This window comes from Hyla sarda, chromosome 8 (genome assembly GCF_029499605.1).
Source record: "Hyla sarda isolate aHylSar1 chromosome 8, aHylSar1.hap1, whole genome shotgun sequence".
NCBI classification, from domain to species: Eukaryota; Metazoa; Chordata; class Amphibia; order Anura; family Hylidae; genus Hyla; species Hyla sarda.
In genome coordinates this window covers 115,207,409-115,223,368 of record NC_079196.1, presented here as the reverse complement: position 1 = coordinate 115,223,368, position 15,960 = coordinate 115,207,409, and the positions used below count along the sequence as shown (strand labels likewise).

The window sequence follows — 15,960 nt, the reverse complement described above, 5'->3', positions numbered from 1 at the left end:
GGTCATCTGCAGTTTACATCTAGCCCGTGGCATTGAATGGCATTTTAAAAGTGCTAAGGGTCCTGGTGCAATAATCCTCCCATGAGGATCAGCCTCAACGGCTTTGTAGATTGCACTCATGTCAGCAACTCCATATACATTTTTTTTTCTTCATGCTTCTTTCTTCATCCTTTTTTCTTTCTGTCATTCAGACTTTCATTCATTCGATCTCTCTCACTCACTTGCTTTAACTCATTTGTTCTCACTCAATCACTCACTCACTCATTCACTCTCACTCACTCTCACTCTCTCACTCACTCGCTCACTAAGTCAGTCTCTCTCTCTCTCTCTCTTTTTCTTTTTATATATATTTTTTTCCGTCTTCTTCTTCTTCTTCTTCTTCAGACCCTGTCATAGCACTAATGCCTTTCCAATACCACCAGCAGATGGAGACACTCCATTGCAACATTGGTTGTGAGCAGCAGTTTCTAAAAACAAATGCCTCATGGCGGATTTCCCATCCATCAATGGATGGTAAATTTTGTTTTTATCATTCACTGACCACAGAAACCAATGCATGGTCAAGCAACAGCAATGACACACCCTTGTGTATAGGCATGAGACCCTCATGTCATTTAACAGGATTCAGCACCACCCACAAGACAGCTACCTGTCATGTCATGTCAAACCTGCACAGGTGTGCTAGATTATTATTATTTAGTTTTATTTTATTTTTTTACACCAATCAGTGTGCAAACATGGTCATTAAAACGCTTAATGAATAGACGTTCATAAACCAGTCAGTGCAACTCATCATTTTGGTCTCCAATTCTCAAACTCAAATTCTCACCCACGGAGGATTAAATGAGAATCTTTCTTGTTTAACACTGGAATGGGGTGGTGCACTGTTCACTACCCGAAGATACTGCCACATCGGGTCAATGCATAGGGCGACAGAAGCAAGCTTCCAAATCAGCTCCCTTTCTCAAAAATCCATTTAATTTATGGTCCCCAGATAGGGAACGTATGTATCAGTATGTGCTCACAAGTCACCCAAGTGCAAGTATTCACACAAAAAAAAACGTGCCTCAGGATGCGATCTGTCGCAAGATCCTTTCTTTTTTTACACTTGATCTAAGCCAAAAGGCCTAGAGGGGATAACCGGGAAAGGGGTGGACCCAACCATGTCCCCTTCATGAGCACTCACATTACTCATAGGAATGGAAGGAAGGCTGGCAGCCAACCAGCCTCCCATACACTTTCTGGGTGGGTGGCAGTCAGCCACCCATACATACATACAGCACAGGCTAAACCCACATCATCACTTAAAAAAAGGACAGGCGACCATTGCACTCTGATGGAGCATTTAGCAATGCAATCCATAGCCTGGCTTTTGCCTGAACCCCCATCACTCCTCCTCTTGCATATAAGACAATATTTCAGATCTGCATATGAAAACAACACGCCTACCTTTGTTGCACATAGCTGCCTGCCTGTCTCTAGTTACCCCACTGGCTGTAGCTGCGTCCCTTCCGACATGGAATAACACCAACTGTAACGATAAACTGAAAATTAACAGTATAAACCTGCATCATTTTGGACTCTGGTATTTGCTGAATCCGGGTGACCTGACAATCGATGGTGGTGCCGCTGGTGATTCTGGCCTTCTTGGAATCTGTTGGGCCTATGTGTTAGCTCACACATCACTTGGGTATCCATGGTAACTACCACAACATGGTCATCTGCAGTTTACATCTAGCCCGTGGCATTGAATGGCATTTTAAAAGTGCTAAGGGTCCTGGTGCAATAATCCTCCCATGAGGATCAGCCTCAACGGCTTTGTAGATTGCACTCATGTCAGCAACTCCATATACATTTTTTTTTCTTCATGCTTCTTTCTTCATCCTTTTTTCTTTCTGTCATTCAGACTTTCATTCATTCGATCTCTCTCACTCACTTGCTTTAACTCATTTGTTCTCACTCACTCACTCACTCACTCACTCATTCACTCTCACTCACTCTCACTCTCTCACTCACTCGCTCACTAAGTCAGTCTCTCTCTCTCTCTCTCTTTTTCTTTTTATATATATTTTTTTCCGTCTTCTTCTTCTTCTTCTTCTTCTTCTTCAGACCCTGTCATAGCACTAATGCCTTTCCAATACCACCAGCAGATGGAGACACTCCATTGCAACATTGGTTGTGAGCAGCAGTTTCTAAAAACAAATGCCTCATGGCGGATTTCCCATCCATCAATGGATGGTAAATTTTGTTTTTATCATTCACTGACCACAGAAACCAATGCATGGTCAAGCAACAGCAATGACACACCCTTGTGTATAGGCATGAGACCCTCATGTCATTTAACAGGATTCAGCACCACCCACAAGACAGCTACCTGTCATGTCATGTCAAACCTGCACAGGTGTGCTAGATTATTATTATTTAGTTTTATTTTATTTTTTTACACCAATCAGTGTGCAAACATGGTCATTAAAACGCTTAATGAATAGACGTTCATAAACCAGTCAGTGCAACTCATCATTTTGGTCTCCAATTCTCAAACTCAAATTCTCACCCACGGAGGATTAAATGAGAATCTTTCTTGTTTAACACTGGAATGGGGTGGTGCACTGTTCACTACCCGATGATACTGCCACATCGGGTCAATGCATAGGGCGACAGAAGCAAGCTTCCAAATCAGCTCCCTTTCTCAAAAATCCATTTAATTTATGGTCCCCAGATAGGGAACGTATGTATCAGTATGTGCTCACAAGTCACCCAAGTGCAAGTATTCACACAAAAAAAAACGTGCCTCAGGATGCGATCTGTCGCAAGATCCTTTCTTTTTTTACACTTGATCTAAGCCAAAAGGCCTAGAGGGGATAACCGGGAAAGGGGTGGACCCAACCATGTCCCCTTCATGAGCACTCACATTACTCATAGGAATGGAAGGAAGGCTGGCAGCCAACCAGCCTCCCATACACTTTCTGGGTGGGTGGCAGTCAGCCACCCATACATACATACAGCACAGGCTAAACCCACATCATCACTTAAAAAAAGGACAGGCGACCATTGCACTCTGATGGAGCATTTAGCAATGCAATCCATAGCCTGGCTTTTGCCTGAACCCCCATCACTCCTCCTCTTGCATATAAGACAATATTTCAGATCTGCATATGAAAACAACACGCCTACCTTTGTTGCACATAGCTGCCTGCCTGTCTCTAGTTACCCCACTGGCTGTAGCTGCGTCCCTTCCGACATGGAATAACACCAACTGTAACGATAAACTGAAAATTAACAGTATAAACCTGCATCATTTTGGACTCTGGTATTTGCTGAATCCGGGTGACCTGACAATCGATGGTGGTGCCGCTGGTGATTCTGGCCTTCTTGGAATCTGTTGGGCCTATGTGTTAGCTCACACATCACTTGGGTATCCATGGTAACTACCACAACATGGTCATCTGCAGTTTACATCTAGCCCGTGGCATTGAATGGCATTTTAAAAGTGCTAAGGGTCCTGGTGCAATAATCCTCCCATGAGGATCAGCCTCAACGGCTTTGTAGATTGCACTCATGTCAGCAACTCCATATACATTTTTTTTTCTTCATGCTTCTTTCTTCATCCTTTTTTCTTTCTGTCATTCAGACTTTCATTCATTCGATCTCTCTCACTCACTTGCTTTAACTCATTTGTTCTCACTCACTCACTCACTCACTCAATCACTCACTCACTCATTCACTCTCACTCACTCTCACTCTCTCACTCACTCGCTCACTAAGTCAGTCTCTCTCTCTCTCTCTCTCTTTTTCTTTTTATATATATTTTTTTCCGTCTTCTTCTTCTTCTTCTTCTTCAGACCCTGTCATAGCACTAATGCCTTTCCAATACCACCAGCAGATGGAGACACTCCATTGCAACATTGGTTGTGAGCAGCAGTTTCTAAAAACAAATGCCTCATGGCGGATTTCCCATCCATCAATGGATGGTAAATTTTGTTTTTATCATTCACTGACCACAGAAACCAATGCATGGTCAAGCAACAGCAATGACACACCCTTGTGTATAGGCATGAGACCCTCATGTCATTTAACAGGATTCAGCACCACCCACAAGACAGCTACCTGTCATGTCATGTCAAACCTGCACAGGTGTGCTAGATTATTATTATTTAGTTTTATTTTATTTTTTTACACCAATCAGTGTGCAAACATGGTCATTAAAACGCTAAATGAATAGACGTTCATAAACCAGTCAGTGCAACTCATCATTCCTGGACGTCCTACGGCAGCACAGAATGGGTTAAGTTCGTCCTCCCGAACTTGTCAGAAGAGGTAATTAGCATAAAAAAATTAACAAATTAGCGTAATTAGCCCAATTAACAGACCCCTCCCTCTAGGTATAAATGGACAAACCCACAAACAGACCATAGAGTTTTTTTCTTCTGAACTCAGAAGGGGTATTAGGGGTTTTTTTTTCCCTCCTGTCTTTATATATACTATTGTTTCTTTTTTTTTACAGGTTTTTGGCCTGGATTATGCGGGTAAGCTGTGAAGCACTCCGCTTTTCTCAGTATGTTAAGGTGACTGTGAAGTCCCGGTCGCATGAAGATGTGTTTTTTGAGCCTAGCAGGTACTGTGAAGTACTTAGCTTACCATGCGGTGCCTGCCCGGTCTGGTGTGCTCTGGGCTCGGCGTGTTTGCTTCCGAGTCAACGCAGCTCCGGTCTCCGGAGCGCTTAGAGGTCCGCGATCCAAGGGGCGTTCCCGCGTGCAGTGAGTCGCGATTCGCGGGAGTCCGGAAATGAGCTGCGCGTCACGGGGGGCGGGCGGGACGCCTGCGTTCCCGCCATGTAAGGCTTATAAACTTGCTCCTTGTCATCCCTGCTGCCGTAGACACTGTGCTTGGGGCAGCAGGGCTCTGGAGATTAAAAGTAAGTTTTTTGTTTGCTTCTGGGTATGCATGGTTTACTGTGAAGTTTCCCACACTGCCAATATGTATATATAGTAGTTGATTGGTTAGCATACTGTGGATATGCATCTATTAGGTTACTGTGAAGTACCTTCCCGTTTAATTACTGTCACTACTATCTTGGTGGTTTATGCTGTGGTCTGGTCATACAGTTCAGAATTGCTTTACTATTGACCCCCCTTTTTTTCTACAGATGTCGGACGAGGCACCTAGGGGTAAAAGGTCCAGCAAGGCAAAACACAGGCTATGTGAATCATGTTCCCAGCCTCTAGCAGATGATGCAGAAGGGGATGTGTGCGGCAGATGTTCACTACAGCAACCAGTGGAAGATGATAGGTTTGGAGATGAGGCCTCCACCTTCTTTGAGTGGTTTAAAAAACGGATATCCACTATGCTACCGGGAGAGAGTCCCTCAGCAAAAAGGGTAAGATACAACACAGAGCTGTCTCTCCTGCAGACTCTGAGGCATCTGAATCAAGGTCCTCTGTAGAGTCACAAGACTCTCCGGAGGATTACTATATCTTTCACAAGGATGACATGCATTCCCTAATAAAATCGGTGAAACACGTATTAGAGACTGATCGTTCCACAGAGGGGAGAATTCCCAGGGAAAGTCTTTATTACTTTCCTGTCTCCAAGGACAGAGTGTTACCCTCTCATCCTGCCATCACCAAGTGGTTCACGGCCAACTGGGATAAGCCGGAGAAAAGAGTAGATGTTGGATCCCGTTTTAGGGCGGTATACAAGCTGTCATCCGAGGCTACCTCCTCATGGTTCAATCCTCCTAAGGTGGATTTGCCTGTAGCCAAGCTAGTCAAGAAGTCATACTTTCCTTCCGAGGAATCTTCTGTTCTAGCTAATCCTATGGATAGAAAAGCAGAGTCTCTGTCTAAAAAAGCTTTTTCTACTGCTGCAGCAGTATCCAAGGTAGCGATGTCCTCTGTTCCGGTGGCCAGAGCGCTCCGAATATGGATAAGTCAATTATCCAGAGATCTTATGGATGGAGTCCCTAGGGACGACATCATCAGGAAAATTCCTGTCATGAAGTCTGCGGCAGAGTTCCTGTGCGATGCTCCACTGGACACACTGCGTCTATCAGCCCAAAATATGGCTGAATCAAACTCTATAAGGAGAGCGCTTTGGATCAAGCAATGGGGAAAGGGGGACGTAGCAGCCAAGAATAACCTCTGCTCCTTACCTTTTTCCCCAGAATCTCTCTTTGGGCCAAGCCTAAAGAGTATCCTCAAAGACATGAATGATGACAACGATGCCTTCCCAGGAACATCCAAAAGGGATGCATCTAAAGGCCATCCAAAATGGCGGAGGTCTCCCAAATTCCAAAGGAGGAATTTTCAGCCAGGCCAGTATAATAGGCCTAGGTTTGGTAGGCAGAGGAGAGGCGCAAACTCTAGCTCTGCCTCTAAGAGCAAACCTCCAGAAAAAAGGAAGCCCTTATGACGCCACCTTAACATCCCCCAAGGTTGGAGGAAGGTTAGAAAAATTTTTTCAAGTGTGGGCTCATACGACACAGGACAAGTGGGTTCTTTCAGTGATTCAGAAAGGCTACAAACTCGAGCTTCTTTACCCCCCTCCGGGGAGATTTCTTCTCAACACAAAGCAGGACCAGAATGTGATTTCTCTGGTCAAGAGTTTTCTGGAGAAGAATGCAGTGGAATGGGTACCACATCAGGAGCGGTTCACCGGGATTTATTCAAGGATTTTCGCAGTACCGAAGTCCAGCGGGAAGTGGAGATTAGTTGTGGATCTCACGTACCTGAACAAGTTCATGGTCAAGAAACACTTCAAAATGGAAACTATAAGATCAGTACTTCCTTTGGTGAACCAGGGAGACTTCATGGCGACTCTGGATTTGTCAGACGCCTATCTACATGTTCCCATCCATCCGGCATACAGAAAATTTCTCAGATTCACATTAATGGTAGACAACACAACATGGCATCTACAATTCAAGTGTCTTCCCTTCGGGCTGAGCTCAGCACCGAGGGTGTTTACGAAGCTAGTGGTGGTTCTTTCGGCGGCATTACGCCTCCAAGGAATCACGGTGGTGCCGTACCTGGACGACTGGTGAGTGAGAGCTGGGTCCAGCCTAGATCTGTCCCATCACATGAAGGAAATAATTTATTTTCTCCAAAATCATGGCTTCCTAGTCAACCTGGAAAAGTCTCAGTTGATTCCATCACAGCAGATTCTTTTTTTAGGGTTCATAGTAGATTCCCTAGCGATGAAAATCTCCATTTCCCGGGAGAGGGAAACGAAGTTGAGGAATCAGATAAAATTCCTGATAAGATCCAAGAAGGTATCTATTCGTCAAGCAATGAGAGTCCTGGGCAGCCTTACATCAACGATAGATGCGGTCCCCTGGGCAAAGGCCCATATGCGCAGTCTGCAGACAAGGGTTCTCTCATGCTGGAACAGATCAAAGACAGATTTGGAAAGCTGTGTCTCGATTCCTTCAATTCTCTGCAGGGAACTTCGTTGGTGGCTCATGCGGAACAGGTTCTCTCAAGGAAAATCGTTACTACCATCGCAACAAATTGTCATCACGACCGATGCTTCAGCTCGTGGATGGGGAGCCTGCATTGGCAATCGCTGGACCCAAGGCCTTTGGTCCCAGGAAGAAGAATCGCTGTCCTCAAACATGAAGGAGCTGCGAGCAGTGCGTTTAGCACTGCTTCACTTCACCCCTGTTTTGCTTCACCAGGATGTCCTAGTCAGGTCAGACAATCTGCCTACAGTTTTTTATCTGAACAAACAGGGGGGAACCAGGTCTCAATCCCTGATGTCCGAGTGTGCCAGGATCTTCAGATGGGCGGAATGCAGCGTCAACAGTCTTGTGGCAGTACACTTACAAGGTATCCTGAATGTCAAGGCGGATCTTCTCAGTCGGAGATCCCTTCATCCAGGCGAATGGGAATTGAGCATGGAGATCTTCAAACAATTAGAAGAGCGGTTCGGTACCCCGGAGATAGATGTATTCGCGACAAGGAGGAATGCCAAGCTGCAGAAGTTCTGCTCTCTCTCTTGTCTGGACCACCCATATCATCTGGACGGTCTGTCATTATCCTGGGAGGGGAGGTTCCTGTATCTGTTTCCTCCTCCTGCTCTAATCCAGAGGACCCTACTGAAGGTCAAAAAGGAGAACCCTCGAGCGATCCTGATCCTCCCTTATTGGCCCAGGAGGGCTTGGTTCTCCCTAGCCATGGAAATATCTCACAATCGTTTCTGGCATCTGCCCAAGACAAAGGATCTTCTATCCCAGCAGGGGATTTGCCATCAGGAGCTCAACTCCCTGCATCTGACTGCTTGGGAGGTGAATTGAACCTGCTGAGGTCCAAAGGGCTATCTAGTGAGGTCTTATCTACTTTGGACAAATCAAACAAAACGGGTACAAGAAAGTGTTACTCCAGAGTATGGAGTCTCTTCAAGTCCAAGTTTCCTGGAGATAATCCGTCAATTATTGATATTCTGAACTTTCTTCAGCTCGGACTCAGTAAGGGTCTCAAGCAGTCCACTCTGAAAGTCCAATTTGCCGCTATAAATTTTTTTCTAGCAGGAAGATTTACTGGAAACCCGTTGGTCAAAAGATTCTTCAAAGGGGTAAATAATATTTGCCCGAAAGTCAGCAAGCCTATACCGTCTTGGGATCTTTCCAGAGTCTTGAAGTGCCTCACATCAGACCCTTTTGAACCCATTCAATCCATTGATATAAAGTTTCTCACGTGGAAAACTTGTTTTTTAGTGGCTATCGCTTCAGCACGCAGGGTCAGTGAGATTCAGGCACTCTCTTGCCGTGAGCCATATCTAAGAGATCTTGGGGATGCCTTAGTACTTCGTACTCTTCCCGGGTTTATCCCGAAAGTCCATTCTGTGCATAACCTTCAACAGGAAATTATTCTACCGGCTCTAGCTGAACATCAAGAAATCTCCAAGTTAGATGTCAGGCGTGCAGTGTTAGAATATATTGCTAGAACAGCATCATTCAGGTGCTCGGAACACTTGTTTGTGCAGTTCGGAGCCAAATCTAAAGGCTCCAAGGCAGCCAAATCCACTATTGCCAACTGGATTAAGAAGACTATCAGTTTTTCCTTCCAAAAGCAAGGCCTGGAGCCTCCAAGGGATCTAAAAGCCCATTCTACCAGGGCAACCTCGGCATCTTGGGCTGAAGCTTCTCAGGTATCACTTCAGGAGATCTGTAGAGCGGCTACGTGGGCAACGCCAACCACATTCATTCAACACTACCGTCTGGACGTCTCCAGTAGCTCAGCCCTAGGCAAGGCAGTGTTGGAAGAAGCGTTTAAGAAGTAATGCCCTCCCTTTATTATTTTTTGCTACTTAAATCCCATTCTGTGCTGCCGTAGGACGTCCAGGAATGAATTAAATTTTGCTTACCTGAAAATTTCAATTCCTGGAGTCCGTAGGCAGCACAGGGATCCCACCCTAATTAAATATTGCTTTATAACTACTCTATGGTCTGTTTGTGGGTTTGTCCATTTATACCTAGAGGGAGGGGTCTGTTAATTGGGCTAATTACGCTAATTTGTTAATTTTTTTATGCTAATTACCTCTTCTGACAAGTTCGGGAGGACGAACTTAACCCATTCTGTGCTGCCTACGGACTCCAGGAATTGAAATTTTCAGGTAAGCAAAATTTAATTCATTTTGGTCTCCAATTCTCAAACTCAAATTCTCACCCACGGAGGATTAAATAAGAATCTTTCTTGTTTAACACTGGAATGGGGTGGTGCACTGTTCACTACCCGAAGATACTGCCACATCGGGTCAATGCATAGGGCGACAGAAGCAAGCTTCCAAATCAGCTCCCTTTCTCAAAAATCCATTTAATTTATGGTCCCCAGATAGGGAACGTATGTATCAGTATGTGCTCACAAGTCACCCAAGTGCAAGTATTCACACAAAAAAAAACGTGCCTCAGGATGCGATCTGTCGCAAGATCCTTTCTTTTTTTACACTTGATCTAAGCCAAAAGGCCTAGAGGGGATAACCGGGAAAGGGGTGGACCCAACCATGTCCCCTTCATGAGCACTCACATTACTCATAGGAATGGAAGGAAGGCTGGCAGCCAACCAGCCTCCCATACACTTTCTGGGTGGGTGGCAGTCAGCCACCCATACATACATACAGCACAGGCTAAACCCACATCATCACTTAAAAAAAAGGACAGGCGACCATTGCACTCTGATGGAGCATTTAGCAATGCAATCCATAGCCTGGCTTTTGCCTGAACCCCCATCACTCCTCCTCTTGCATATAAGACAATATTTCAGATCTGCATATGAAAACAACACGCCTACCTTTGTTGCACATAGCTGCCTGCCTGTCTCTAGTTACCCCACTGGCTGTAGCTGCGTCCCTTCCGACATGGAATAACACCAACTGTAACGATAAACTGAAAATTAACAGTATAAACCTGCATCATTTTGGACTCTGGTATTTGCTGAATCCGGGTGACCTGACAATCGATGGTGGTGCCGCTGGTGATTCTGGCCTTCTTGGAATCTGTTGGGCCTATGTGTTAGCTCACACATCACTTGGGTATCCATGGTAACTACCACAACATGGTCATCTGCAGTTTACATCTAGCCCGTGGCATTGAATGGCATTTTAAAAGTGCTAAGGGTCCTGGTGCAATAATCCTCCCATGAGGATCAGCCTCAACGGCTTTGTAGATTGCACTCATGTCAGCAACTCCATATACATTTTTTTTTCTTCATGCTTCTTTCTTCATCCTTTTTTCTTTCTGTCATTCAGACTTTCATTCATTCGATCTCTCTCACTCACTTGCTTTAACTCATTTGTTCTCACTCACTCACTCACTCACTCAATCACTCACTCACTCATTCACTCTCACTCACTCTCACTCTCTCACTCACTCGCTCACTAAGTCAGTCTCTCTCTCTCTCTCTCTCTCTTTTTCTTTTTATATATATTTTTTTCCGTCTTCTTCTTCTTCTTCTTCAGAACCTGTCATAGCACTAATGCCTTTCCAATACCACCAGCAGATGGAGACACTCCATTGCAACATTGGTTGTGAGCAGCAGTTTCTAAAAACAAATGCCTCATGGCGGATTTCCCATCCATCAATGGATGGTAAATTTTGTTTTTATCATTCACTGACCACAGAAACCAATGCATGGTCAAGCAACAGCAATGACACACCCTTGTGTATAGGCATGAGACCCTCATGTCATTTAACAGGATTCAGCACCACCCACAAGACAGCTACCTGTCATGTCATGTCAAACCTGCACAGGTGTGCTAGATTATTATTATTTAGTTTTATTTTATTTTTTTACACCAATCAGTGTGCAAACATGGTCATTAAAACGCTAAATGAATAGACGTTCATAAACCAGTCAGTGCAACTCATCATTTTGGTCTCCAATTCTCAAACTCAAATTCTCACCCACGGAGGATTAAATGAGAATCTTTCTTGTTTAACACTGGAATGGGGTGGTGCACTGTTCACTACCCGAAGATACTGCCACATCGGGTCAATGCATAGGGCGACAGAAGCAAGCTTCCAAATCAGCTCCCTTTCTCAAAAATCCATTTAATTTATGGTCCCCAGATAGGGAACGTATGTATCAGTATGTGCTCACAAGTCACCCAAGTGCAAGTATTCACACAAAAAAAAACGTGCCTCAGGATGCGATCTGTCGCAAGATCCTTTCTTTTTTTACACTTGATCTAAGCCAAAAGGCCTAGAGGGGATAACCGGGAAAGGGGTGGACCCAACCATGTCCCCTTCATGAGCACTCACATTACTCATAGGAATGGAAGGAAGGCTGGCAGCCAACCAGACTCCCATACACTCTCTGGGTGGGTGGCAGTCAGCCACCCATACATACATACATACAGCACAGGCTAAACCCACATCATCACTTAAAAAAAGGACAGGCGACCATTGCACTCTGATGGAGCATTTAGCAATGCAATCCATAGCCTGGCTTTTGCCTGAACCCCCATCACTCCTCCTCTTGCATATAAGACAATATTTCAGATCTGCATATGAAAACAACACGCCTACCTTTGTTGCACATAGCTGCCTGCCTGTCTCTAGTTACCCCACTGGCTGTAGCTGCGTCCCTTCCGACATGGAATAACACCAACTGTAACGATAAACTGAAAATTAACAGTATAAACCTGCATCATTTTGGACTCTGGTATTTGCTGAATCCGGGTGACCTGACAATCGATGGTGGTGCCGCTGGTGATTCTGGCCTTCTTGGAATCTGTTGGGCCTATGTGTTAGCTCACACATCACTTGGGTATCCATGGTAACTACCACAACATGGTCATCTGCAGTTTACATCTAGCCCGTGGCATTGAATGGCATTTTAAAAGTGCTAAGGGTCCTGGTGCAATAATCCTCCCATGAGGATCAGCCTCAACGGCTTTGTAGATTGCACTCATGTCAGCAACTCCATATACATTTTTTTTTCTTCATGCTTCTTTCTTCATCCTTTTTTCTTTCTGTCATTCAGACTTTCATTCATTCGATCTCTCTCACTCACTTGCTTTAACTCATTTGTTCTCACTCACTCACTCACTCACTCAATCACTCACTCACTCATTCACTCTCACTCACTCTCACTCACTCACTCACTCGCTCACTAAGTCAGTCTCTCTCTCTCTCTCTCTTTTTCTTTTTATATATATTTTTTTCCGTCTTCTTCTTCTTCTTCTTCTTCTTCTTCTTCAGACCCTGTCATAGCACTAATGCCTTTCCAATACCACCAGCAGATGGAGACACTCCATTGCAACATTGGTTGTGAGCAGCAGTTTCTAAAAACAAATGCCTCATGGCGGATTTCCCATCCATCAATGGATGGTAAATTTTGTTTTTATCATTCACTGACCACAGAAACCAATGCATGGTCAAGCAACAGCAATGACACACCCTTGTGTATAGGCATGAGACCCTCATGTCATTTAACAGGATTCAGCACCACCCACAAGACAGCTACCTGTCATGTCATGTCAAACCTGCACAGGTGTGCTAGATTATTATTATTTAGTTTTATTTTATTTTTTTACACCAATCAGTGTGCAAACATGGTCATTAAAACGCTAAATGAATAGACGTTCATAAACCAGTCAGTGCAACTCATCATTTTGGTCTCCAATTCTCAAACTCAAATTCTCACCCACGGAGGATTAAATGAGAATCTTTCTTGTTTAACACTGGAATGGGGTGGTGCACTGTTCACTACCCGAAGATACTGCCACATCGGGTCAATGCATAGGGCGACAGAAGCAAGCTTCCAAATCAGCTCCCTTTCTCAAAAATCCATTTATTTTATGGTCCCCAGATAGGGAACGTATGTATCAGTATGTGCTCACAAGTCACCCAAGTGCAAGTATTCACACAAAAAAAAACGTGCCTCAGGATGCGATCTGTCGCAAGATCCTTTCTTTTTTTACACTTGATCTAAGCCAAAAGGCCTAGAGGGGATAACCGGGAAATGGGTGGACCCAACCATGTCCCCTTCATGAGCACTCACATTACTCATAGGAATGGAAGGAAGGCTGGCAGCCAACCAGACTCCCATACACTCTCTGGGTGGGTGGCAGTCAGCCACCCATACATACATACATACAGCACAGGCTAAACCCACATCATCACTTAAAAAAAGGACAGGTGACCATTGCACTCTGATGGAGCATTTAGCAATGCAATCCATAGCCTGGCTTTTGCCTGAACCCCCATCACTCCTCCTCTTGCATATAAGACAATATTTCAGATCTGCATATGAAAACAACACGCCTACCTTTGTTGCACATAGCTGCCTGCCTGTCTCTAGTTACCCCACTGGCTGTAGCTGCGTCCCTTCCGACATGGAATAACACCAACTGTAACGATAAACTGAAAATTAACAGTATAAACCTGCATCATTTTGGACTCTGGTATTTGCTGAATCCGGGTGACCTGACAATCGATGGTGGTGCCGCTGGTGATTCTGGCCTTCTTGGAATCTGTTGGGCCTATGTGTTAGCTCACACATCACTTGGGTATCCATGGTAACTACCACAACATGGTCATCTGCAGTTTACATCTAGCCCGTGGCATTGAATGGCATTTTAAAAGTGCTAAGGGTCCTGGTGCAATAATCCTCCCATGAGGATCAGCCTCAACGGCTTTGTAGATTGCACTCATGTCAGCAACTCCATATACATTTTTTTTTCTTCATGCTTCTTTCTTCATCCTTTTTTCTTTCTGTCATTCAGACTTTCATTCATTCGATCTCTCTCACTCACTTGCTTTAACTCATTTGTTCTCACTCACTCACTCACTCACTCACTCAATCACTCACTCACTCATTCACTCTCACTCACTCTCACTCTCTCACTCACTCGCTCACTAAGTCAGTCTCTCTCTCTCTCTCTCTCTTTTTCTTTTTATATATATTTTTTTCCGTCTTCTTCTTCTTCTTCTTCTTCTTCTTCAGACCCTGTCATAGCACTAATGCCTTTCCAATACCACCAGCAGATGGAGACACTCCATTGCAACATTGGTTGTGAGCAGCAGTTTCTAAAAACAAATGCCTCATGGCGGATTTCCCATCCATCAATGGATGGTAAATTTTGTTTTTATCATTCACTGACCACAGAAACCAATGCATGGTCAAGCAACAGCAATGACACACCCTTGTGTATAGGCATGAGAACCTCATGTCATTTAACAGGATTCAGCACCACCCACAAGACAGCTACCTGTCATGTCATGTCAAACCTGCACAGGTGTGCTAGATTATTATTATTTAGTTTTATTTTATTTTTTTACACCAATCAGTGTGCAAACATGGTCATTAAAACGCTAAATGAATAGACGTTCATAAACCAGTCAGTGCAACTCATCATTTTGGTCTCCAATTCTCAAACTCAAATTCTCACCCACGGAGGATTAAATGAGAATCTTTCTTGTTTAACACTGGAATGGGGTGGTGCACTGTTCACTACCCGAAGATACTGCCACATCGGGTCAATGCATAGGGCGACAGAAGCAAGCTTCCAAATCAGCTCCCTTTCTCAAAAATCCATTTAATTTATGGTCCCCAGATAGGGAACGTATGTATCAGTATGTGCTCACAAGTCACCCAAGTGCAAGTATTCACACAAAAAAAAACGTGCCTCAGGATGCGATCTGTCGCAAGATCCTTTCTTTTTTTACACTTGATCTAAGCCAAAAGGCCTAGAGAGGATAACCGGGAAAGGGGTGGACCCAACCATGTCCCCTTCATGAGCACTCACATTACTCATAGGAATGGAAGGAAGGCTGGCAGCCAACCAGACTCCCATACACTCTCTGGGTGGGTGGCAGTCAGCCACCCATACATACATACAGCACAGGCTAAACCCACATCATCACTTAAAAAAAGGACAGGCGACCATTGCACTCTGATGGAGCATTTAGCAATGCAATCCATAGCCTGGCTTTTGCCTGAACCCCCATCAATCCTCCTCTTGCATATAAGACAATATTTCAGATCTGCATATGAAAACAACACGCCTACCTTTGTTGCACATAGCTGCCTGCCTGTCTCTAGTTACCCCACTGGCTGTAGCTGCGTCCCTTCCGACATGGAATAACACCAACTGTAACGATAAACTGAAAATTAACAGTATAAACCTGCATCATTTTGGACTCTGGTATTTGCTGAATCCGGGTGACCTGACAATCGATGGTGGTGCCGCTGGTGATTCTGGCCTTCTTGGAATCTGTTGGGCCTATGTGTTAGCTCACACATCACTTGGGTATCCATGGTAACTACCACAACATGGTCATCTGCAGTTTACATCTAGCCCGTGGCATTGAATGGCATTTTAAAAGTGCTAAGGGTCCTGGTGCAATAATCCTCCCATGAGGATCAGCCTCAACGGCTTTGTAGATTGCACTCATGTCAGCAACTCCATATACATTTTTTTTTCTTCATGCTTCTTTCTTCATCCTTTTTTCTTTCTGTC

At 44.5% G+C, this 15,960-nt stretch overlaps 6 pseudogenes; all 6 read right to left on the bottom strand.

Annotated features, from left to right (window-relative positions):
* Positions 1 to 874: 874 nt before the first annotated feature.
* Positions 875 to 1,138, bottom strand: LOC130286738 (U2 spliceosomal RNA; annotated as a pseudogene).
* Positions 1,139 to 2,599: 1,461 nt separating this feature from the next.
* Positions 2,600 to 2,863, bottom strand: LOC130286924 (U2 spliceosomal RNA; annotated as a pseudogene).
* A 6,847-nt stretch (positions 2,864 to 9,710) lies between these two features.
* LOC130286736 (U2 spliceosomal RNA) lies at positions 9,711 to 9,974 on the bottom strand (annotated as a pseudogene).
* Positions 9,975 to 11,443: 1,469 nt separating this feature from the next.
* On the bottom strand, positions 11,444 to 11,707 carry LOC130286735 (U2 spliceosomal RNA; annotated as a pseudogene).
* A 1,480-nt stretch (positions 11,708 to 13,187) lies between these two features.
* On the bottom strand, positions 13,188 to 13,451 carry LOC130289521 (U2 spliceosomal RNA; annotated as a pseudogene).
* A 1,483-nt stretch (positions 13,452 to 14,934) lies between these two features.
* On the bottom strand, positions 14,935 to 15,198 carry LOC130289206 (U2 spliceosomal RNA; annotated as a pseudogene).
* Positions 15,199 to 15,960: the final 762 nt, after the last annotated feature.